Source organism: Sciurus carolinensis, chromosome 5 (assembly GCF_902686445.1).
Source record: "Sciurus carolinensis chromosome 5, mSciCar1.2, whole genome shotgun sequence".
NCBI classification, from domain to species: domain Eukaryota; kingdom Metazoa; phylum Chordata; class Mammalia; order Rodentia; family Sciuridae; genus Sciurus; species Sciurus carolinensis.
In genome coordinates, this window is record NC_062217.1 from 88,082,213 (window position 1) to 88,107,528 (window position 25,316).

A 25,316-nucleotide genomic window follows, 5' to 3' on the forward strand; every position below is an offset into this window, starting at 1 on the left:
AGATAAGCCAATCTCAAAAAACTAAAGGACGAATGATCTCGCTGATAAGCGGATGAGGACATATAATGGGGGGTGGGAGGGACTAGCATTAGGTTTAGGGTTAGGTTTAGAGTTAGGCTAAGGAGAGTGGTAAGAATGAAGGAAAGAAGGACTGTGTAGAGGGAAAAGAGGGGTGGGAGGGGTGGGGGGAGGGGAAAAATAAAATAAACATCATTACCCTATGTAAACGTAAAAAAAATTAAAAAATAAAAAAAAGAAAAAAAAGAAAACTATGTGATATTAAGAAAGAACTATAAGAAACAATGAATGATGTGTATAGATATTAAAAATCAATAATTTTAACAAAAGTATGACTGAGAGTGAAATTCTCTGAATGAAAAATGGTAAGTTTGAGAACCAAGGAAACATGGACTGAGCATTTTGTCTTTTAGCCTCGTGACATCAACAGGTGTTAGTCCTTGGGAAAGGGGTGGTTGTGTAATTATGATTTCACAAAAAAGTTTTTATTATGATTAATATAGCATAAGTATTTTATATGGTATTAGGCATTTTCAAATACAGATAGAATAAGGAACTCCTAATTAATATAAATCTTTTGACTTACAACTCTACCATTCTCCATAGGTTTCATTTTTGTATTATTATAGATTGTCACTGCCTGGAACTTCCATAACTGAAATTCTTCAATTAGATTTCTAATGAATGTAATCTTTTTTAGGGGAAAGTAATGCATTTAACCATAGGTACCATCAGTATAACCTTTCGGTATCAAGCTGACATAACATCTGATCATTTATGTCAGAAATTGGAACAGTTAATCTGGTCATTATGTAAAAATGAATGGGGGATATGAATACTTTGATTGCTTTTTAGGAAAAGTCATATCATTCAACTGAAAATGACCTGATATAAAAAGAATTTGAAAGAGATCTGAACAACCAACATACAAACTATTATCAGAAATATGTCTTCCATAAAATTATCTAATCAAAGGATGGGAACATTGTTTAGAAAAATAACTTTCTTAATGGCTGCTAATAATGCACAAAATAGTACCTGAATATCTCATTGCAGGAAGAAGATGGTAAATTTTCTTTTTACTCTAAAAAGCATAATTTCCATTCATCAATAGTATTGTTTTATAAAATATTTCTTCAAGTTTTTAAAGTCTTTTATGACTAGGTCTGATTATAGAATGTGATGTTACAAAAAATCAATAACAAATATTCATTTGATTCAATATTTTCCCAAACTGAATCTGACTGGGTCATGGTAATTGACTGATGTATGGAATGCAAGTAATATACTATATTATAGTTGCCTGTCAATAACTGAAATTGTTACACATTAATTCCTCCCTAACCTAATTAACCTCAGGTGCAATATTATATACATTCCTGAAAAGTGTTGTTTTTCTCTGGCCATAAAACCAGAAAGGACAGGGCTGAGGATATAGCTTGTTTGGTAGAGTGTTTGCCTTGCAAGCACAAGGCCCTGGATTCAAATCCCCAGCACCACACACACACAAAAAAAGACTAGGAAAGACAAAATTGCAACCTATAAAGTCACATTTTAAGCCACTTAGAATTCTCAAAGAATATTGCTTATGCAATAATAATGCAAAATAATGTATTATTACTTCATCCATTTAAATGATTTTGGGTGCAATACAAAATGTTCTCTACATTTTTTGATCATAAAAATAATCTTTGGATAAAGACTAATCTAAATGTTGAACATTAAATGGACAGAACACATTCGTATTATGGATTAATTTTTTTAAATAAATGTGTAAATTTGGGGTGAGAAATGAGGAAGTCTTAACATTTCCTTGATGTTATTGTGTAAAAATGGTTATCTTCTATCTAAAACAATACATAGTTTTGACTTTTCATGTTAATGTATGTCATGATACATTTATTTCTGTATAGTGATCAGGACTTGCCTTCATGAAATCATTAGATAGATTGTAAATTGATTTTAAGACATTTTGCTTGTTTTCCTCTTTACACGTATCTTTCCTCACCCAGTTAATATTGTATTCTTCCCATTTGCAGTACAGTATCAGATTCAAACACATCCTGATCTGAAATTTTCCTATGCTCTAAATCTGATTCAGATTACTCCACATCAATATTTATTTGTCTTTTCTCTTCTTTCTAATAGCTGAGAATACTTATGCTATACTTCCCACTTTTCTCACCATTAAACAATAAAAGGAAAGTCACCTCAAGAAAGAAAGTCTAACTGTGGAGATGTTTTGAACTATTTTGATTTAATTTTCTGTGATCATCATTTAATATGACATTGCAGAATTTTTCCTATAATTATTGTCTCACATTTCAAGTTGTAGATTAATTTGGTATTTTGTTAAATAGAGTTTAAAAATGAGGGCAGACCTGAGCAGCGGTAGGAAGGGCAAGGAGAGAGGGGCTTTGCCACTAACTGAACTTGAAGTAGTTGTTCAACTTCTCTGAACTCAATTACCACATGTGTGCAATTAGTGAAAAAATGTCTTCTTCATAGTGTGCTTATGAACACTGAAATAACCATCTATAAAGTGTCTAACCAAGAGGAGATACTAAAATGTGAACTTTTATTATTGCTCTATTACATTTGACAATCAATAGTTTTGTGCAATATTACCATTTTCAATGGCATTTTTCTAAACATGAAGTATGTTAAAAATTCAAGAATATCAATTTCTATAAAGGAACTTCAAACATCCTCAAAGGAGAAAGGTACTGATTATTTTAAGGAAAGATTTCTTCTGTCTTCAAAATCCAAGACATCAAAGATAATTAATTTGCGATTGATTTCTAACTTAGTACATAATTAATAAAAGGTATAATCATATGTGGTGGTGCAGGACAGAGAGAGAGAGAGAGAGAGAGAGAGAGAGATTCCTGCATTATGCCAGATGTTGCCAAAATGCATTAGTGAAATATGTCTGATAAAAACTGATGTGAAATGATGCCCTACTGATTGGAATGTCATTGATACTGTGGCCTGTTATTCTTCACACCACAGTTGCAGATCAAAGTATCTTTAATTGTGACAAATATGGCAATATGGACTGGAAATAATGCCAGAGAAACTGATTAAGTGTTAACCCCACCTGGTGCCATGAAAATGGCATATGACATCCATAATTCAGGGTGATTTTCCTTCCTTGTGCTTACTTTTGTGCTAGCCATCGTATATAAAACAGTTAGCACTAACAATCACTTTTTCCTTATATTATCTCCCAGGCAAGAATTAGGAAGACTTTTCTTACCCTATGATTCCTCTCAAGAAATGCCTCCTATGTTTTTAGTATGCATCAAGAAAGACACTTAAAGTGTTCACAAAATTATGAATCATACAATCTCCCTGTCTCTGTATCTGTGTTGACAAACACCTTACTCAGGTTGTGCCTTGATTGACAAATGCCTCATGAGATACACTTTTCTTACAATACTTTACAGATGATTCAGGGGACTGACATCCACATTATAGGGAACATTCCTCAAGCTTATCTGACAGCAGTCACTGACACCATGGTCTAAGTAAGCCCAACAGTTTGAACAGAGAAACTGGTAATGGTAAAGACTTGCCATGGAATGAAGGTCTTTGAAGCTGTTGAGACTAAGTTTGAGCTGAGGGGAGGCCTCATTCTGACATACATCACAGAAAGCTGTGATGTGAGCTCGCCTGTGCTGCCTTGCCTCATGCTGTGTGCAGGAGCTTGCCATTCCCCCAGTCCTTTGTCTCAGACCTGTTGCTGGGCAGAATTGCTTAGGCATGCTTGGCTTGTTTGCACTACCTGAACCCTCGACAAATAGTTTACCTATAGGCTGACTCTGTTATACTTTAACAAGCATGTTAACCTGATTGGATAATATGTCTATATATGTGCTGTGCAACCCTAAATAAAATTAGATCCGTGCCTTCAGAGCTCCATCTCTGATGCCTGGGTAAGCACGCTGGGTAAGGCTAAGAAGGGTAGGTTCGTCCTCACCCTCAGCAAACCCATCTCTGAACATCTACACCACATTTTTATTTGCAAGGAATAATGGCAACTAGAAAATGGGATCTGGAAATAAAAATATATCTTTCATCTCCAACTATGCTCCATCTCTCATAATAAGACATGTTGACATCTACCTTCTAAATATCATCTGCATTTATCCATGAAAATTCCTGTAAGGAAAATCCAGTAGCAGATCTAAAGAAAAGGGACTGCACCAGAATGGCTTACACTTAGAAGATAAAGAGGAAAACTGCACTTTATTTTTTAAGAAAAATTTTTCACAGGTTTCAGGCATCTTAAATCAAAAGAAATGGTGATATTCAAGCTTAGGGAAGATTCCCTTGAAAAAAGATGAAATATCATTGCTAAAACAGATCAATGGTAACAAATTTCTGTGAGTCACTATCATCTGTAGTCACTATCATCCATACAAAACAGCTTTTATTAATTCCAGAAGGTGCACTGAAGTGTTCTGGTTATGCTGGGTTCTGAACCACTGTAGGCTACCTCCAATATCTCATTACTAAATTTAGCTGAGTCACAATCATGTTCCCAAATTACTGTTTTATTCACTCTTAGTATACACACATACTACTTTAACAAACATAAAATCAAATAAGAATAGGCATTTATACATGCTCATTCACATGTTACACACACACACACACACACACACACACACACACACACTTTTTTTTTTCCAAATAACTTCCATCAGGGAGTAATTTTCAGAGTGTACCCAAGCAATGGAATGATGTAACAGGTATTTCTATTACTAATTTATAAGATTTTAGTCAGGCTTTAAGGTCCATTTTAAAGCATTATGTTTATATTTTGTAAACTGCCATCTAGGTGCCAGCTAGCTGAATACATCTTAAGTTACTGATGAGGTCACCATTGAGCAGCATGCTGAGAACCGCAGGACTATAGGACTATCATCAGGTTTGGGAAATGAGGCAGCCATTGGTGTGTATTCATTTGTACCCTTTCATATTTATTTCCACAAGATTTACTTTGCAAACAATGTGTTTGGATCTCTGATTAGCACATTATAAATTGCTTTGCATTCCATCAGAATTGATCCCTTCTACATTAAAGATCCCCTACTGTTTTAAAAAAAAATTTAGTTATTCAATCCTACATGATATTCATGATTTATATACAAAATTAGTCACATATTATTACTTTATTTAATTATCATCTTGAACTGGGGATTGAACCCAGGGGCACTGTACCATTGAGCTCCATTCCAGAACTTTTTACTTTGAGACAGAGGCTTCCTAAGTTGCTGAAAGTATCTCCAAGTTCATGAATCCTGGCCTAACTTCCAATCCTTAGATCCCAAATTACTACTGTGTCAATTAGTCTCACAACTTTAGTGTCATCATAGAATAAAACACAATAAGAAACTTATTATTAACTACATTAAAATAAAAGTGGTAACTTTTTATATAGATTCAAAAATTAATTTAATCATAAGGTGATGATTCATGGTAATGAGGACAACTAAATTTCACCAAATTTGAAATTTTATTGTGGAGAAAGGCATGTCCAGGCTTAGTAAAATGAAGAGCAAGATAGTATGTGTGTGTGTGTGTGTGTGTGTGTGTGTGTGTGTGTGTGTTCTGTATAAAAAATCAAAATAAAACTAAAATTACCTCAATTCTAAACTGATACCATCATAATATCACATTTGAAACTTATCAGAATAATTTACAAGAAATATATACCTCCACTGATAAAGAGAATATTTCCTTTTATTTTATTGATGACTGCTAGAAACTGGAAGGGTAGGTATAACTGAATAGAAGACTGAGCATTTTTGTTTATGTTTTCCTTTCCATAATATTCTACAGTATATGTTTTCTTTCTCAAATTACTTAAGATTCATGTGACTGGTTAAATTAAACATAGGACTGCAAATTTGTTTTTATGACATATATGACATATATTACAATAACAACATGGCAGTCTGCTATAGTTGTGAAAATTTCCTATATTTAACCACAGATGTTTCAATACCAACTAGAACTAAATAATTCAGTTGAGTCTATTACTGCAATAATTTAGACATGTATACAAAATCATTGAAGAATACACTGAAAAATTCACAGAGGTGTGGTTTAAAAGTCAAGAAAGGAATAAAAATGGTAATTTCTGTGTTAAAGTCTTGGTGTGATAACAAACAAGAAAGTTTAAAGTAGAAACAGAAGGACAAAAAGCATTTAAATAAGTAGAAAACCTACAAAATGTGGCAAAACTAAAGCCAAATAAATAAACATTTACAATAAATGTGAATGAATGAAACATTCCAAATATAGTGAATTGTGACATTGGGCTAAAAAAGGAAGATTCATTTTTATGTTACCTAGGAAAATGCACTTTCAATTCAAAAACATATTCTTCAACAAAAATAAATTCAGAATAATATATTCTATGAGAATTGTAGCATAAAAGAATTGGACTAGTTATATTAACAGGTGACAAAGAAATTAATATTATTAGAAATAGTGAGGGGCATAGTAAAGAGATCATCAATATTACAGAAAGAAATAACACTTATAAACATATCTGAACCTAAAAACAGTAAAAAAACATGAGGCAAAAATTGATAAATTTTAAAGGAGAAAGATAAGATTAGAAAGGACTATTTAATATTGTTTCCATTCCCAAACCACATGATTGCCCAAGTCAACAATTCTAAGGATCTACAAAAAATCCAAACAACAAAACAAAAATCAAAATTGTAAAACAATGAATGAACCCTGATATTTTAGTTTTCTCTGAAAAGCTCTCTCTCTGATTTCATTAAACATTATTTTTAAGAATTTGTGTAATTTATGAATAAAATAAAATACAAGCATCATTATAATTCTTAACTACTTTAAGTTTTTCCACATTAATCTTTACATACAGTCATACTATTGTCAGTGTTCTTCAACATATGACTGAAATGACTGAAAGAAGTAGAAGCAGAAAACATAGAATAAAATTTTGACCACATGAAATTGATGCCCCAAGCCTGTGAGAACACACCTAGACTACACACCTCAAAGCCTATGATTTCATTTTCTTTAAGGATTCTGTTTTCATGTTGTGCCCCCCTTTTCCTCTTTTTCAACAAAATCATACCTAAATGCACCATTCCTACTTTTCAATATGCTTGACCACTTCACATCAGAGTATTTTTCAAATATCAAATGGAAAATATTCCAAGTTATATCGCCAGCTATGAAGTGTTGAAAATATAAGTGCTTATGCCAAGGAAGCATACACTGAGGTCAAAGAGTCCCTTGGAAGTATTAATGATATAGACACTTCATAAACAAGTCCAGAGTTGGCATTTGATGAAGAAAAACAATCCATAGTCACTAAAGCAGAATAATAAACATTAATTTTAAGAGACAATTGATGGCTTGGACTATGAACCTCCTAATTGTTTTAGATCTTTTGGAAAAGAATGTTAAACTTGAACCCATCTCAAAGTTCTGAAAATGTCTTGACTCAATTATGATTATAATTTGTTTCTTTCCAGTTGAATAAAATGATATACTTGGAAACAAAATGCAGAATTTTTAAATCCTATCCTAGTACATGAATCACAACATTACTTTTTGTCCTGTTTTGGCACTGATCCTTGAATTGTTTCACTTAGATTGCTGGTTCACAGAGTGACTGAAAAGTAAGAACAAAGAAATGGTAATATTCACTAAAAAGTCCATTTCTCCAAAATATTAACACTCTTTTGTTAAAATTGGCAATTAGAATAACAAAGGAACATGTGTTGAAATTAAATGTTTTAATTTTATCTTTCTTCTGTTTGTAATACATCATCCAAAATACATTTTATTTAGTTTTTTAAATGGAGAGGGTCATTTTGTATGTCTCTATTTTTTCTCTTTAAAAAATAAAAAAAAAAAATAGTTAAATAACAAGAGCAACCTTTTATAGAATGCTTCCTCCTTACCAGGTATTTTCCTGGCATTTTATTTAATGTTTACTACAAACTAGTTTTATAGCACCACTACGAACCATATTGTATAGATAAGAAGCTAAATGCCAGAGAGGTGAAGTAATGAACTGGGACATGATAGAGTTAGGAGAAGGAACCAGGTATTTTGGCTCCTGAGACTCTGCAAATTACTGTGCTGAAAAACAAAAGAAAAAATGTTACAGATTGAGTAAGATATCTCCTTTTTTACTTTTTACTGTTGTTGGTACTTCATATACTTTTCGTAATATACAGGCATTCCTACTATGTTATTTTGGTTTTGAAGACAATCAGCCAAAAAGACCAGGTAATGCATTATTGGAAGATTCATTTTTTACTTATTGACCTCTAGAAGTTCACTTCTAGTTAATACCTATTAACTAGATATTAGTAATGCCATGTTTCATTAGGCTCATTTAACAGACTGTAGTCCTGCTTTTGTAGGGCTGTGAAACTGAGATGTCTGGGGAGTGTAAGACCAAGGCTATGAAAAATATGAAAAAGTGGTCTGTGTCATGAAAAAGAAGAGGTAAAATAATTTTTTAACTTCAACTCCACAAAGTGTATTTTAGTTAACCTATTAGTCAACAAAAAGACACACCTTAGAAACACCATATAATTACTAACATTTTTTAGGAAAACATTCCATGACATTTTCAAAGCACTTTGATATTCTGTGCATTTTCAAGTACAAACTGTGGTACTGTGTTTGGTTTCTGCTTTTATTTAAAACTGTTTTATTTTATCTTTTTCCAATTCCTTAAAATTAGAATGAACATGGTTCATTACCCTATTAATTCACTTGCTTTTCATTTTATATGTCTATTTTATATACATGAAGATCCCTTGTTTGAACTGCTCAAAGGACTGTACAGGTACCAGCTCGTTAAAAACTCTGCTGAGAGAAGATAGTAAACTCTTCAGGAATTGTGCCACTGTCTACTGAGAACAGAGAGCTTGAAAGCATGTGAAGATTTCCTTGTGAGTTTTACATCAGAGATTTGACTTAATATAAGCATCCTGATTCTGAAGGGATGCATCCAGTTTTCTTCAGTTTTTACTTCACAAGATGGTGACTTGTAGTGATTAAAAACCTCAGGGGATAAAGGCGTCATTATGAAACAGAAAATGTTTTTGTGGTGCATTTTAATATGTGAACAGAAAGAAGGAGTGGGTCCCAAGATATCATGATATCTTCTTTACATTTGTATTCAGTTGCATACTAAAACAACTCTATTCCTTAAAATTTAGAAATTTAACTTATGTTACTGTTGACATGGGGAAAACAATCTTGGCCGACAAACCCAAAGTATTCCTATTTGAAGGTTACCAATAAATTAACTATAACAACAACAACATTGGCAAAGTTATAGTGGGTGTTTTGGTTCCTTTATAGTTGGAATTGACTAATAAAAGAATGGAGAAATGTGGTGTGTGTGTGTGTGTGTGTGTGTATGTACGCATGACAGGAAGTTGAAACTTTAAGGCAGTCATCACAGAAAATTGCATGACTCTAAGAGGGTAAGAACTCTTTGTTCTCCCACACTTCTTCCACATGCACTTTTTTTTTTTTTTTTTTTTTTTGGTACCAGGATTGACCTCAGGGACACTCAACAATTGAGTCACATCCCCAGTCCTACATTGTATTTAGAGAAAGGGTCTCACTGAGCTGCTTAGTGTCTCACCAGTTCAGAGGCTGAATTTTGAACTCTTCCTCCTGCCTCAGTTTCCCAAGTTGCTGGGATTACAGGTGTGTGCCACCAAGCCCGGGCTCCACCAGCACTCTTGATCTGGTTCATTTTAGTCACTGGAAACAGTGATAGCTCTCATAAGTGTTAGCCTCTGTTCTAATGGTTTAAAGATAAATTCAAGGAACAACTTTCTTAAACAGAGCAAACAAAACAATATTTGCTGTTATTCTCCTTTCCTCTATCAAAATGTTCATGTAAATTTATTTTTTATTTCTCTCAAAAACAATTCTGAAAAGAGTATCTTCATGATGTGCCCAAAGGCTCGAGACCCCGCAAAGACCACCAGAGACCACGATCAATGCAAGCAGCAAAGAGTCATTTATTAGCAAGCTCGAGCCTGGTCCTCTGCGTCCTTAACCGGTGACGCTAAGAGAGGCCCCGAGCCCTCGTTAGCAGGGTTTTTATAATGAAAGGCAAGCAGTTTTACAGTGTTCTTTTAATTGGTTAACATTTGAACAGCTAAACATTAGTCCTCCTCTGGTTGGGTCCGGCCAATCTATTTGATTCTCATTGGGTCCTGCCAGAACTGAACGGTCCTAGTGGAAGAAGGGAGGAGGGAAGGGGTGAACTATGCAGGAGATGAGTTGGGGCTAAGCCCCGCTCCTGTCCTTGACAGATAAGGTCTCCAGGCAACCTCACATTCCTCGGACAAATATCTCTTAACAACCTTGGTAAGCACAGGGGCCCAGCAGTCCTGTTTGTCCTTGAGACATTTAGCAGCACAGATACCACCCTGCTCTCAACATTCCCCCCTTTCCAAGAACATTTAGAGAGCCAATCTTGGGTCTCTATTGTTTTAATTCTTGTTGCTTAATGGGCTGATATTGGGCCTTTAGCACCATTAGCTGTACTGTATTTATTCTATCTTTAACAAAAGCAATTAACTTATTGATTATACAAGGTCCTATAGTTAAAGCTGGTAACAACAATATTAGGGGTCCCACTGTAGCAGACACCAGAGTAGTTAACCAAGGGAAAAAATTGAACCAGGATTCAAACCAGCTCTGACTAGCTTCCCATTCTTTCTTTCTGTTTGTTAGTCCTTCTCTAACTTTTGCCATGGATTCCCTCACTACTCCAGAATGATTAGCATAAAACCAACATTCTTCTCCCTGAGCTGCACATAGACCTCCTTGCTTACAGTCTTTAAAGGCAGGTAAATTTGGTAATCAATGAGCTTAGGAGATCCTTAACATTTTATTCTCCCAGGGGCAGTCTCCAACTTCCAGAAGCAGATGGCCTTCATGGCCTTCACTTCCTTAATTTGACCCGATCCCATATTTCTATACTAACTGCCTGTCCCCAATTCTGACTTCATTTACCCCTCTAATACTAGGAACTCCTTCACTGCTGGAGGGAAAATTGGCAATGACCAATCTGACTTCTTCGAACTGGAAGTGGGCAGCGTGGGGCAAGCAGTTTGGAGTTCCCTTTTTAGAAATCGGGTCAACTGAGGGGTCCAAGGTAGAAGTCTGGTTGGGGAAGAGCAGGCTGTAAAGGCATCTGGGGATGGGTGCTTCTATGAGAGAAGAACAAAAAGATATGAGTACTGAAATGAGATTGATACAATATAAATGTTGCGGAATCTGGAACATGACAATGAATATCATAAAGATGACAGAAGTCAATAATTCCTCACCAGGGGGTGGAAGAACTGAGAAGTTGTTCCCATAACAAGGCCTAGCAAAGGCTGGAGGGGAGAAGGCCTTTATTCGGGGACTTTAACATTGTCCAGGTTATCAGGAATGTAAACACAATATTTAACTCTTAATGTCATTGAGGTCCCCAGAAAATATAGTTAAGCTACTTAATGTTATCTGATTTTTATACAATATCCCTTTATTGGTATAGCCTGTGTTAAGTAGAGATCTCTATATTTCTGTTACTTAGGGATAGATAATCATACTAGCAAACATAGATAAAGCCTACCTGTGACTGTAGGCCTTAAACTGACTAAAATCTTCTGACTCTGGCAGTTTTCCTTGATAGTTATCAGGCACATTTGCCTAAGAATCTTTCTTTTGTAGCTTCCACTCTTAATTTTAGTGGGTTAACACAAGTGTACATCTTAAGTTACTTTTAACTATTATTTCTTTTAAATGCCCAAGAATAGCTATATTTTGGTTTTAACTGTTTTGCTGGGTGTCGAAGATCAAGCTGGTCAAATTGGCCTGGTTCCTGTCTTGTTAAAGAGTCAGCTGAGTTTCCACAGGGGCCACTCACAGAGAACTTAAGAGCAGCTTCTTAGCTGCATTAGTGCCATTGGTTAGGCAGGGTCTTCTCGATGAGGTGGCTTTCCTTGAAAGCATTAGGGGTGTCTCCCTTTTTCCATGACCCTCCTCTGCAGCAGATGCACTGAGTGATTTTCATCCTCTAATCTCAACCATCTCCTTGATCAGGAGGTTGTGTGACCCAGAGTTGCAGCACTCCTTAGAGAAGTCCTCTTATTCCCTGGGTTCAGGCTGACTTTGAGGGCAAGATACTGTTTTTTTTTTCATGGCCTCTGTATTTAATTCCAATTTCTAAGTTTGATCTTAATCATCCAGCAAGCCAGTCTCACCAGTCATAAAGTAAGAGTACTGGGCTTTAACTTTAATGTCCATAACTTTACAGTCATTTACCCTTTTATTAAAGTACTACCACATACTATCTGTTTTGAAAGTGATGGCCTATTATCACAAGTTACCTAGGTTGTATGTTCTGGAAGCAGCTCCTTCTGCAAAACAGTAACAGGCAACAGTTTTACAAAATGAAATTAGCAAGAGTAAAAACATATTTAGCTTGTATAATAGTTATCTTGAATTTTGGCTGAGTTCTACATTATATACCCTGTTTGAGATCACAGTAATCTTTACAACAAACATCAAATTTTTGAGCACAACTTTAAATGAGTTAAATTCTGGCTTACTTTGGAGTCATTCTAACATGTAGCAGGGTGAGGCAGAGCCTTATCTCAGGTAAGGCAGGGCTCTTCACAAGTCTTAAGTAAAATTTTCTAATCCTAAAGCTAATTTTTGCCCCTTTTGCCATGACCAGCATGACCAAATTTTCAAGTTCAGTGAGAGTCAAAGGAGTATTAGAAAATAAAGGTTTATAAATACAGATTTTGAAGATTAAGCTGAGATCAGATGGAGCTCTGTTCTCTGATGGAAATGCAGATCTAAAGAGTTATGTTAGCAATATTTATACATGTCTTATTATTAGGTTAAAGAATATGTAAGCATTATTCTTTGTTTTCAGGAGAGTTACAGAGAATAGAACATCTACATAACTTTTTCCCACAACTGCAAAGTGCAATGTTAGGAACTCTGTGTAGCTCTCAAAGAAGTCCACTGTCCAAAGTTACTGTAAGGTGGGCAGGAACTAGAGAAGGGAACTGATGAACACTGGTTATCTAGCAAAACAATTTCTTTCTGCCCAAGAGCTGTGTGCCTGAGATCAATGTAAGAGCTGATAGGACTCCTGTACAGAGCCTCCCCAGGGAGGCTACTGCCACAGCAGTTAGGCATCTTGTGCTCCTACATGGGAACACTCCCAGGCACCAGGCATGCTACAGTCATGAAGTCAGGGACCCCAATCTCAGTCATTGTTGTCCCATTTTTGCTATTGTGCATTGTACTCTTTCTTAAATGTCATTTTAAGAAGTTTACATATATTGATTTCTGAGTCCATATGAACATTAGTTAACACAGTCTAACATTATATCCAGAACAGGAATCAATCAAAGAAAGGCTGAGAGAGCTTTTAACTTCTCTTTTGTGTAGCAAAATGCTTTCACCTTCTACAATATGAACCTTTAAACAAATCAGGCTGTCACTAACTCTTAGATATACATTTACATTTAAATTTTTATCTCAGTGAAATAAGTAACCAATTTTACATATACCTTACTGATAATATGTCCCATAATGGAACATTAAAAGATAGAAATAAATCCCCAATAAAATGTACTCTTTGAGTTTAATATTACCAGTACAGACAAGTTTATTCTGGAGAATAGCAGCTTGACAAATTTCCTGCTTTAAAAACTTGTATACCTGGAAAATATGAATACATTTAATATACAAGGAGTGACCATTTCACAATTACCTTGACACTTTAATCTTACTAAATTCAGTTTTTAAAGAAAAAATTAGACTCTGTAACATAGTACAATACTCTTAACAGTTGTTTAACCATAATTGTATAAACTCCAATTTTTAAGACTAATTGTTTTAAAGAATAAAACTTAATAGACACAAATTTAAGAGTAAATTAGTGTTTCTAAGAAATCCTTATTATTTTACCATGTCATTTTATCATATAGATTAAACTTTGGCTTATATCAGAACATTAGTATTTCACCTTAGGAAAAACCTTAAATAGCTTTAGCTGTCTCACATACACACAACCAACTTAGTTACACACAGACTTGTTGAAACTTGCCCTTTACTTACACACAGACTTTCTTAGCACTTACTTAGACCCTCATGTATTCCATCACACAGGCACTTTCTTACCCAGAAACATTTTTTTTTCCTTTTTATTAAATGTATTTCCAAACCCAGAACCTTTTATTTTCTCTTTCCTATCTGTTGACCCCTTTTTGTCCACATTCTGAAACAACTCTAACTGAAAAACAGTGAAAGGGGAGATGGTAACTCTAAATCCAAATCTAAGAGCTCCTTGGAGCTTTGCAGAGCTGGAGGGGGAGCAGGGGGAAGTGGTAAGGGAGCAGATGGAACGCTCACCCTCTGAGTTGAGGTTTTATCTGTTAGAACATAACTCTTAATAACCTTGTTTTTAGTAATGACACAAAGCAATTTTAAACCCTTTTTAATTTACCAACCTATGAAAACACCAATAATGTTTAAGTATGTTACCCCATGTAATTTAAGGAGTTAAAAGTACTTGATGTTATTTAACAATGAACATTTTAACTTTGCAAATTAATCAGATGTCACCAACATACACATTTGAGTAATCCCATACATGTTAACTCTAATTCACTTATTCTGTAAAAACCAAGGTATCAGACAAGTGTCCTGAACAGTATTTGCTGTCTCTTTTCTGTTGAAGAAAAGTCCTAGAAGCAATTGATATTAGACATTATTTAACATCAACATTCCATTAGTTTGACCACCTAGAGACTTGCGAGTTATTTCTAAAGACATTTTACTTTTATTAGTTTACCCAATTTAAATTGAACCCTTTTAAATCACGTGAATAAAAGTATTTGGATCCATTTTTAAATTTTAATTTTAGGAGCGCTCAGTTTTGATACAGACAAAACATGACATTAGCATGACATACAAATAATACAAAATCAAAGGCCTTGTAACTTTATAGGTGAATCTCCATTGCAATGTGACAGATGTTCAAAAACTCTAGTTGAATAAAAATAGAACTGATCAAAAAGAAAAAAAATCATTAACCTAGGTATCCAGGATCAAAATTATGAGCTCAAAAATACAGCATTAGAGAAAAACAAAACAAAACAAGAATCCTAGAGAATGAGTTAGTTCTGTGTAGCAGCCCAGGAGTTTAAAACGGACACCTTTTTTTTTTTCTTCAGGTCACTCAAATGTGACAGAGTCACCCAGATGCAGCACAGATGCTGCCCAGATGCAGCACAGAAGCTTTCCAGATGTGAGAGTCACCCAAATGCGACAGAGTCGCCCAGATGCAGCGCAGAAGCTGCCCAGATGCAGCACGGAAGCAGTCCAGATGTGACAGTGTCACCAGATGCGACAAGTTCGCCCGAATGCAGCACAGAAGCTTCCCAGATGTGACAGAGTCACCAGATGCTACAAAGTCGCCCGATGGGTCGAGGGGACGTCTCCCGAGACCCTGCTGGGGTCCTATAGCGCGTCCGCCAGGACTATGCCAGCCCAGAACCAGAACTGCAGGCAATTCAGACCAGAAAACACACGGCAATGCCTTACTCACCGGCCGAAGGTGTCACTTATGACTCTATGATCAGGTGTCTGGGTGGGCTTGGGGCATCCCGGACGAGCCCCCATATGTTGTGCCCAAAGGCTCGAGACCCCGCAAAGACCACCAGAGACCACGATCAATGCAAGCAGCAAAGAGTCATTTATTAGCAAGCTCGAGCCTGGTCCTCTGCGTCCTTAACCGGTGACGCTAAGAGAGGCCCCGAGCCCTCGTTAGCAGGGTTTTTATAATGAAAGGCAAGCAGTTTTACAGTGTTCTTTTAATTGGTTAACATTTGAACAGCTAAACATTAGTCCTCCTCTGGTTGGGTCCGGCCAATCTATTTGATTCTCATTGGGTCCTGCCAGAACTGAACGGTCCTAGTGGAAGAAGGGAGGAGGGAAGGGGTGAACTATGCAGGAGATGAGTCGGGGCTAAGCCCCACTCCCATCCTTGACAGATAAGGTCTCCAGGCAACCGCACATTCCTCGGACAAATATCTCTTAACAACCTTGGTAAGCACAGGGGCCCAGCAGTCCTGTTTGTCCTTGAGACAGTTAGCAGCACAGATACCACCCTGCTCTCAACACTCTTTCTTATACTTGTTAAGTTTTCAACTGCTACAAGTTCAATGGAACCCTTTGGCTAATTTCAGAACAATCTTCCAGTTATCAAATCCAAAGACATGTTTTTGGTACTCACTCTATTTGACCTTCTATCCAGCATTAAGTACTTTATTCTTTTCATCTTAAAACTTTTCACAATTCTGGCTACTTGGATACTGCTCTCTTTATTTATAGTACAACTTCTGGAATACTCTGAATCTTCTTCTATTTGTCTCTTAAATGCTGTCATTAAGAAGGAGTGTTCATAGTATAGTATGTATATAGTTCATCTGAGAAAAGACTCTATATGTATATAGTTCATCTGAGAAAAGATTGAATGTCTTCCTGAATTCATTGCCTTTGACATAGAATCCATTTTACATATGCATTAGTATTAATATTAGTTTAATATTCACTTAATATACACAAGATTATTGAGCATCCTTCAAAAATTGTTATTCCTAATTCCCTTTAAACAAACTTTACCATTACTCTACAAATCTCAACATCTAATTCTCATCAACTACAAATGTACTCTATGGTTTATAATATATGCTAATTTATATTTCTTTTCTTTGCTGAAAAGTTTAGTTTCAATTGGGAAAAGTAAAAGAAAAAATCTTTCCTAAACTAAGTTCCATAGATAAATGGTCCCATTTTGACTTGTTCTTACTTAACTTCCACTCCTCCAGGTAGAATTCTTTCTCTTCAACATATACAGTTGCTCCCTATGCCAGTGTTCCTAATGTTCTTTCATGCCTGTCTCTCCCAGCCACCCATATTCTCTTATTTATAGCCAGCTCCATCTTTCAACCTTCTGTTTAGTTTTCATCTCTGATGGTCTTACTGGTGCCTCCACTTCAAACTTCTTTTACTTTTATGTATGATTTACATGTATTGTAGTATCATATTATCAAGTTTGTAACATATTATCATTTGCAATATATATCCTAGCTTTACACATTCATAATTTTATTTTCTAAAGCTTTTCTTGTGTATTGTTTTCTTTACAGTTCTACAACTAAGTGTTTGAAAATTAGAATTTATACTGTATTTCCTTTTATACCCTTCACTCAATTTAACCAAGGAACAATCATATCATACAGACACCAAGATTGCTTAGTTGTTACTTAATTAAAGCCAAGAACATTTAAAAGGCACAACATCCTTATTAGATAATTCAGGAAATAAATATGAGTTGAATGATTAGTGCTATCAAGTTAAATTTCAGTTCTAATAACTGCTGGATGCTTTTTAAATCACAACTTTCTGATTATATGACATTTTATTCAGTTTATATCTTTTAATCAACCTATATGGCTAAGATTGCCATATTAAAGAAAATTTGAGAAGCAAGTGGAAGAATACTAAAGAATCAAAAATAAATGATCTTGATGTGATAAATATGAGCACAGTTAATTCTTTGATCAGTAAATCTGTTGTTGCATTTAAAATCATATTCTTATACAGCATACCTCCTGTTATTTTCCATGCTCTTAAGGAATATGCTAATGCTTTAGGATAAATAATTAAAACCTCACATTTCATATTTCTTTATATTTCTCTTTACTTGTTAATTTTTTAATTTTTTAATTTTTACTGACTGCATTTTGATTCATTGTACACAAATGGGGTACAACTTATCATTTTTATGGTTGTGCATGATGTAGATTCATGCCATTCGTGTAATCATACATGTACATAGGGTAATGATGTCTGCCTCTTTCCACCATTTTTCATGCCTGTGCCCCCACCTCCCTCTCATTTCCCTGTATATAACCAAACGTTCATCCATTTTTCTCTCATTCTCTATCCCCCACCCCCATTATGTATCATCATACACTTGTCAGGGAAAATATTCAGTCTTTGTTTTTTTGGGATTGGTTTATTTCACTTAGAATGATATTCTCCAATTCCATCCATTTATTTCCAAAAACCATAATATTATTCTTCTGTATGGCTGAATGATATTCTAAACTGTATATATACCACAGTTTCTTTATCCATTCATCTGTTGAAGGGCATCTAGGTTGGTTCCCCAATCTAGCTATTGTGAATTGAGTTTCTATAACTATTGATGTGACTGCCTTATTTTCTTAATAATTTATTTGTTAGAGTTTACTTTCTTGGGATCTTATTAAATTTAGCAACTCAGTTCTTTGAGGCAAGATTCTACTTTTTGCATTTGAACATCTTGAGGATTCCTCAAAACTGATTATGGATGCTGGCTACAAAGAATTTTGTTTCCTTCTTGAAAATATCCACAACATGTTTAGGCTCACTTGGTCCATGGTAACTTTAATTTTTTTAGCAATATTATAATTATTTCAACAGAGCTAGTGAAAACAATTTCAAATGCAATATAAACATAGAAAGAAGACTTTGTAAACCCATGCCATAGTCAATGTTCTATGGTAACTGGAGCATATCAACTCCCTCAAATCTTGGGCCATTATGCAGGTATAGGTTGAATATTCATTTTTCATAGTGTTTGAGACCAGAAGTGTTTTGGCTTGCAAACTTTCTCATATTTTGAAATATTTCCATATACATAATGAGATAAATTGGAAATAGAACCTAAATTCAAATATGGAATTCCTTTAAGTTTCATATACCTTACACATATAGCCTAAAGTCCTGAAAATATTTTTATAATATTTTTAGTGTCCCTGCATTTTGATTGAGACATATTACATGAGGTTCACCAGTGTGAAATTTTCTACTTGCTCTGTCATGTCAGTGCTCAAAAAGTTTCAAATTTTGTAACATTTTAAAATCTCCAATTGGGTCTTATCACCTTACATTAATATGTTGTCAAAACGCTTTCTGTTCCTTTACATTTCAATTTGCAAATCTAGTTTTTGAAATTTGTAAGAAATCAGGCCACCAAGACATCTTTCCTCATTTCTAACCGAAGAAACCCTGAAAGGTGCTCCATCTACAAAGGATTAGATCCAATTCAAAAGGACTAACTTCATTGTTGGCAAGTGTCCATGCGACAAAGTAGTGGAAGACATAACTGCCTACTTTCTTCTGTCAGGCTAGCCAAACCACAGCTTGCATTTGATCAAATAACTCCAAACCCACAGGATTTTTCTAAGTATGATTCACAATTTTATATGAATGCATGATTAGACTGAGCTTAGGAGAGCTGGTCAGAAAAAGTCAGAGATTCTGATAATATATCAGACCCAAGTTTATATCATTAATTTTACTGCAATTATACAACCCATATCTTTGTTTCCTTAAGGTCTGAACCAAATTTTGACTATAATTTGCCATTCCAAATTTTAATGTGTCCACTAAGTACTTCTGGGGGTACTTTGCTAAGGTGGTTAAAATAAGTAAATTAAATTTTATGAAAGTCATTGCTAACGAATTCCATTCTAAACACAAAATATTTTTCGTGTTACAGAACACCCTCTACTTTAGTCTTTCATGATGGATTCCACAAAATTATTTTTCTTGTCTTGTGGTAACAATAACTTTCTCATAGTTTAATGTTTAGTATTAACTCAAAATAGTGTAATGATTAAGGAAATGGGCTTCAATACGGGTCATTTCAGTTAGAATTCTGGCATCATCAAATGGAAGGTCTGAAAAGATCAGTTTCCCCTCCCATATCTCAGGTTTAGCATCATGTAGTGGGACTGGAATACAAACTCCTTCATTTTGTGAATGTGAGGAGTGATCATTATGTAGAAAACTAAGCACGAAACCTAGAACACAGAAAGCCATTAAAAAACTCTGGTAATAACACTGCTGATGGTAATGATGACAGGTTTATAGCTACATCTGGGAAGCTGTGCCTGTTTATTCCATCAAAGATAAGTTCACATTAGGAATGATGCTTTCCTTTTCTCCCTATCTCTTCTCTTCTAGGAAATTAAGCTTTCCATGCAAATTACTTTCATTTTATATAATATTAGATCTGATGTTTTATTGTTGATATGTTATAAAAATGAGGGGAAGAAACCGAGTAGATTCCATTCCCCCAACTTTTTGTCTGGAGTCAAATCCAAGGAAATCAGAAATCTGAAAGGAGGAACAGCAAGGATTTGATATGGTCAATACTAAAAATAGTAGTGAATACCAGGTCAGGAAAAGAGAGTAAAGTTTTTCTTCTAACAATCAAGAACCCCAGATATATAGGAGAATGACAAACTTATAAAAGTAGAGAAGATATTAAGGATAAATTTCAGAAGTCCGAGGTGATATATTCATGTTAAAAAACAAGAAAGTAGTAACACTGCAGTTTTTATCCATGATTTACTAAATATCATCCAATGTTTCTTCTTCTACTGTACAGGGTAGATACACGCACACACACACACACACACTAAACAAACAAACAAAAATACTCAAAAACCAAAAAGCAAAAAATCCTGTACTCATGATTTCTCAACTTACAAGTCTTCACAGGTTGAGACTAGAGAGAAAGTATATCAACTGCCTCCTAATAATGACCTCGTTTGTCATCAAAATCATACTTCAACTAAATTGTTCATCATGTTAAAAAAGTATAAAATCAGAGGGCTGAAATATTTATTCAGAATGGGAAGATAATTATAAAAGGAAGAGTTAATAAAGTATGAATGATTTGTAAGAAAATGGAAATCATGGTAAGGGATGGAACTATTCTTTAGCAATAAAAATGATTCCTGACACTGTGGTTGTAGTTCAGTGGTAGAGTGCTTGCCTAGAATGCATAAGGTACTGGGTTTGATCCTCAGCACCACATAAAAAATAAATAAAGGTGTTTAAAAACCTAACATTATAAAAACATTTTTAAAAATGATTCCTGATGCAAGAAATAATCCAACTGCTATAAAGTTGTAAATAATCAGAAATTAAACTGAAAATTAATGTATTCAATTAATAATCTTTTAATTATTTGAGAAGATCAGCATCAAGATAATCACTAACCTAATAACACTTTGGAAACATTTTTATTTATAAATTCAACAAATACTTATTAAATGATAACTGCTCCATAATCTTTTCAAGTTGCTTAGAATTCACCAACAAACAAGAAATAGAATTTGCTCTCTCAGAACTCTAGAGTCCATGGAGCAATGAACAGGGGAAAGGAAAAAAAAAAGGGAAGGAAATAGACAATAAATTATATGCATAATAAATAAGAGTTCTATATTATACATTGGAAACAATAGTTATTAATAGAGAAAAATAAAAATCCAACCGGAAAGTTGAAAAAAAGTAAAAGTAGATGTGAGCAGAATATTTTGAATAGAAAATTCCCATTTCCCTGATTGGAGCAAATACTTAAAGATGCTGAGGGTATTAATCATGTAGATATGGATGAGACTTCCTGGCCTCATGTAGGGCAAAGACTAGGCATGAAGGAATGTTTAAGTGTTGCTTGGAGTGGTGGGTCTGACAAGGAAAATAATAATTTACAGAAGTTGTATTGCCCATGGTATTCTAGGTCTTGTTTGTATTTTGCCATCTACTAGCATAAAGGGAAGAATGAACGGAGAATACTGAGAAAAGGCGAGATAAGTATAGTCTAATATCACCCAATCTTTGTTGAGAATGAAATGTAGAAGTGTCAAAGTTGATGCTAATTGAGATAAAATAGAGGTCCTATCAGTCTCAACAGGAAGCAAGGAGTTTTCTGCTTTAAAAAAAAAAAAAAAAAAAAAAAGTCTTGTGAAAGTACTGATGATGTTACCAAGGCTGAAGATGGTTCCAAAAGTTCAAGTTCTTTTAAGTTTGTACATCCAACTGAGTTGCAAAGCAGGGGTTATGGAAACTACAGGATCTAAGGGTTCCTTTAGTGAAAGGTTTTAGCACATTGACAATGCTTGACAATTGAAAATTAGAAAATGGTCAAAGATGTTAAGTCTGAAAATCAGTGAAGAAAGAAAAAATAACTGTGTTGGGGGCTATGCCATGTGAACTCGCCAAAGATGGCGCCTGGCAGCCAGCCAGAAGCTGTTTTGATCACATTGGAGGTTTGTGTGCGTGCACAGGTGTTCTTAAGTGCTCTTGCTTGCCCTGCTTGTGATTGGGCAACTGACTCCTTGCCTGATCTCAACTGGCATGGCTCTGCCCTCCGCCTTTTGGAGGGAATATAAGTGGACAGTAGGTAAGAGTAAGGAGCAGAAGCAGGCAGAGAAAAGTGGCAAGAAGTAAGGCCCGACAGTAAGAGGAGCAGCTAACAGAAAGAAACAGAGAAGCCATTAGCAGAAAGGAAGAAGAAGAAGCGGCAAGCAGATAGAAACAGTGAGTAGTGGCAGTGGCGGAAGATCCATCGCAGAGCGGAGAACTGAGAACACATCTTTAGGTTGCAGATCACAGGTAGGCAGATCGCAGTACGGGACGCATCACTAAGAAGCACCTCAGATAGATGCACCCTTAGTTCACAGGATGCAGGATGCACCTTTAAGCAGAAGCAGCAAAACTAGGAAGATATGGATCTCTGAAAGTGTAGTCTCTTTCTCTCTTAAGCAAAGTCTTTCTCTCCAATAAGCAAAGCCTCCCTCTCTCTCTCCTCTCAAAGAAAGTAAACCTCATTTCCTCTATCCTCCATAAACAAGCAAGCAAGTAAGGAAGTAGCTCAGAAATAGAGGTAGCTCAGTTTCCAGTCCACCACACATGGAGACCCGCGCAAAGTGTTGCTGCAGGCGGTGACAAATACCCGTGGATTTGGCACCGCAGAGAGCCAGCGACATAACTGATTCTAAATCTTCACTGGAAATGCATGAGTGGCAAGTTTAAATTCCTTTAGTTTTGTTGGACATAAAATCAGAGAGGGCAACATAGAACCATCTGAACTATTTGTGTGTGTGTGTGTGAAGAAAGTTCTCTGTATTGAAATTACTTGCTTTCTTTCTGATTTGAAAAGTTTATTTTTTCATATGATTAACAAACAAACCTGATTTACTTTTAATCTTAAATATATTGCAGAGAATAGTAAAAGCAGTATGAAATAGAAATTTGTTTGAGATACTAAAATATGTCTCAAAAATACTTTTAAATGGGATGGACTAAATTGCCTTTGTCATGGTTTTTATAAGTAGTATATTTTAGTGAGCTTTTTTTGCTTCTGTGACTAAAAGACTTGACAAGAACAGTTTTAGAGAAGGAGGAAAAGTTCATTTGGTAGCTCATGGTTTCAGAAGTTTCAGTCCATAAGCAGCCAGCTCCATTCCTCAGGACTCAAGATGATGCAGAGTGTCATGGTACATGAGTGTGGTGGAGGCAAGTGGCTCACATGATGATCAGGGAACAGAAAGAGAGACTCCACTCACCAGATACAAAATATATACCCCTAAGACATGTTCCCAATGCTCACCTTCTACAGCCATTTCCTGTCTGCCTTCAGTTACCACTACATTAATTCCCATCAGAGGATTAATTCACTGACTGTGTAAAGGCTTTCATAGTCCAAAAATTTTACCTCTGAATGTTCTTAAATTTTTTTTCACACATGAGATTTAAGGGGACATCTAATATCATATCTAAAACATAACATTCCATTCCTGGCCACCAAAAGATCATGCCTGTCTCACAATGCAAAACACATTTAGTCCATTTTCAAGAGTTCCCATGGTCTCAATATTTCAAATATTGTCCAAAAGCTCAGATCAAAAGTCTCCTTTGAGAACCTAGGAAAACTTGCATCATGAGCTCCTGTAAAATCATAAGCAATATACGATTATTGAACATATAAATATACAGAGCATACATTTTCATTCTGTAAAATTGGGGCATAGAAAGAAGTGATGATACCAAAGAAAGACTGATATCCAGGTGGGCAAACAAGTCGTATAGCTTGACATCAAGATCTGGGGCACATGGCACCATGATGTTCTCTCCAAAAGTCTTGTGTAGCTCGACCCTTGAGTGTTTTGTTGGTGGCAGCTGACATGACTTCTCTCAGCTTGTCTGATCAATTCCTGCAAATATTCTATGGTACTATTGGCATTTATTAGTCACTGGGGTGGTCTCCCTGGAAACTTCATCTTTCTCTTCACATTTCTTTGCATTGCCATCACAGGGACTGCTCACAGGGAATCTGGCCATGCAGCACTTTGGCTGTCCTCCCAGGCTTTCTTTTGAAATCTTGGTGGAAGCCTCTATGACCCTGTGCCTCCAGCATCCTGCATTTCTATGAACTAGCACTACATGCTATACAAGGTTGACACTAAGATCTGCCACCATCTCGAGTAGTAGGTAAACCTCCAAGAACTTTGGCTAAAGCAGCCTCTGCATGCCTAGTGGCTATGCATGCTTAATAACACTTTCTAGTCTTCCCTGTGCAAGTTGAGCGCACTACTGGTCTCTTTTCAAGGAAATTTTTACTTCCTTGAGTCTGAAATGGGGTTAGTCTTGCCAATTCTGAGATGTCCTCCAAGTCATCTTTCTTATTATGTCTGAACATCATCTTTAGCATTTCTTTGGTGACACTAATATCTTTAACATCTGCAACTTCTTTAGTCCCAGTCTTACTCCCAACTTTCAAGTCCAAGGTTTTTGATTCTTTCTCCTCTGCTTTCTGCTCATGGTTATCACAGTAAGTTTGGCTAAAAGTCACCAACAACACCCATACCACCAGCTGAATGCTACGCTGCCTACTAATTTCTTCTACTAGATTGAGAAATCAATCACTTTTAAAATCAGCCCAACACAAATTCTCAGAACATGGACAAAATGCAGACAACTTGTTAGCCAGAACATAACATGAATGCCCTTTAGTCCAGTTTCCAAGAGAGTCCTCCTACTCTGAAACTTCATGAACCCAGTCTTATAGAGCAAAGTCCTATTGACGTTCTGGTCATGTAAGTTTGTCCCAGAATCACCCACTAAGCCTAGGTTAAAACAAATCTAAAGATTTTTCAGCTTGCATCACTAACATTCCAATATTCCTCCCACAATTCCAAAGATTTCCAAAAACTTCTATGCCACATGGTCAGGTTAGTCACAGCAATGATTCCACTTCTCAGTAGCAATTTTTGTTTTAGTCAAATTTTTTACTGCTGTGACTAAAAGACCTAACAAGAACAATTTTTGAGGAAAAT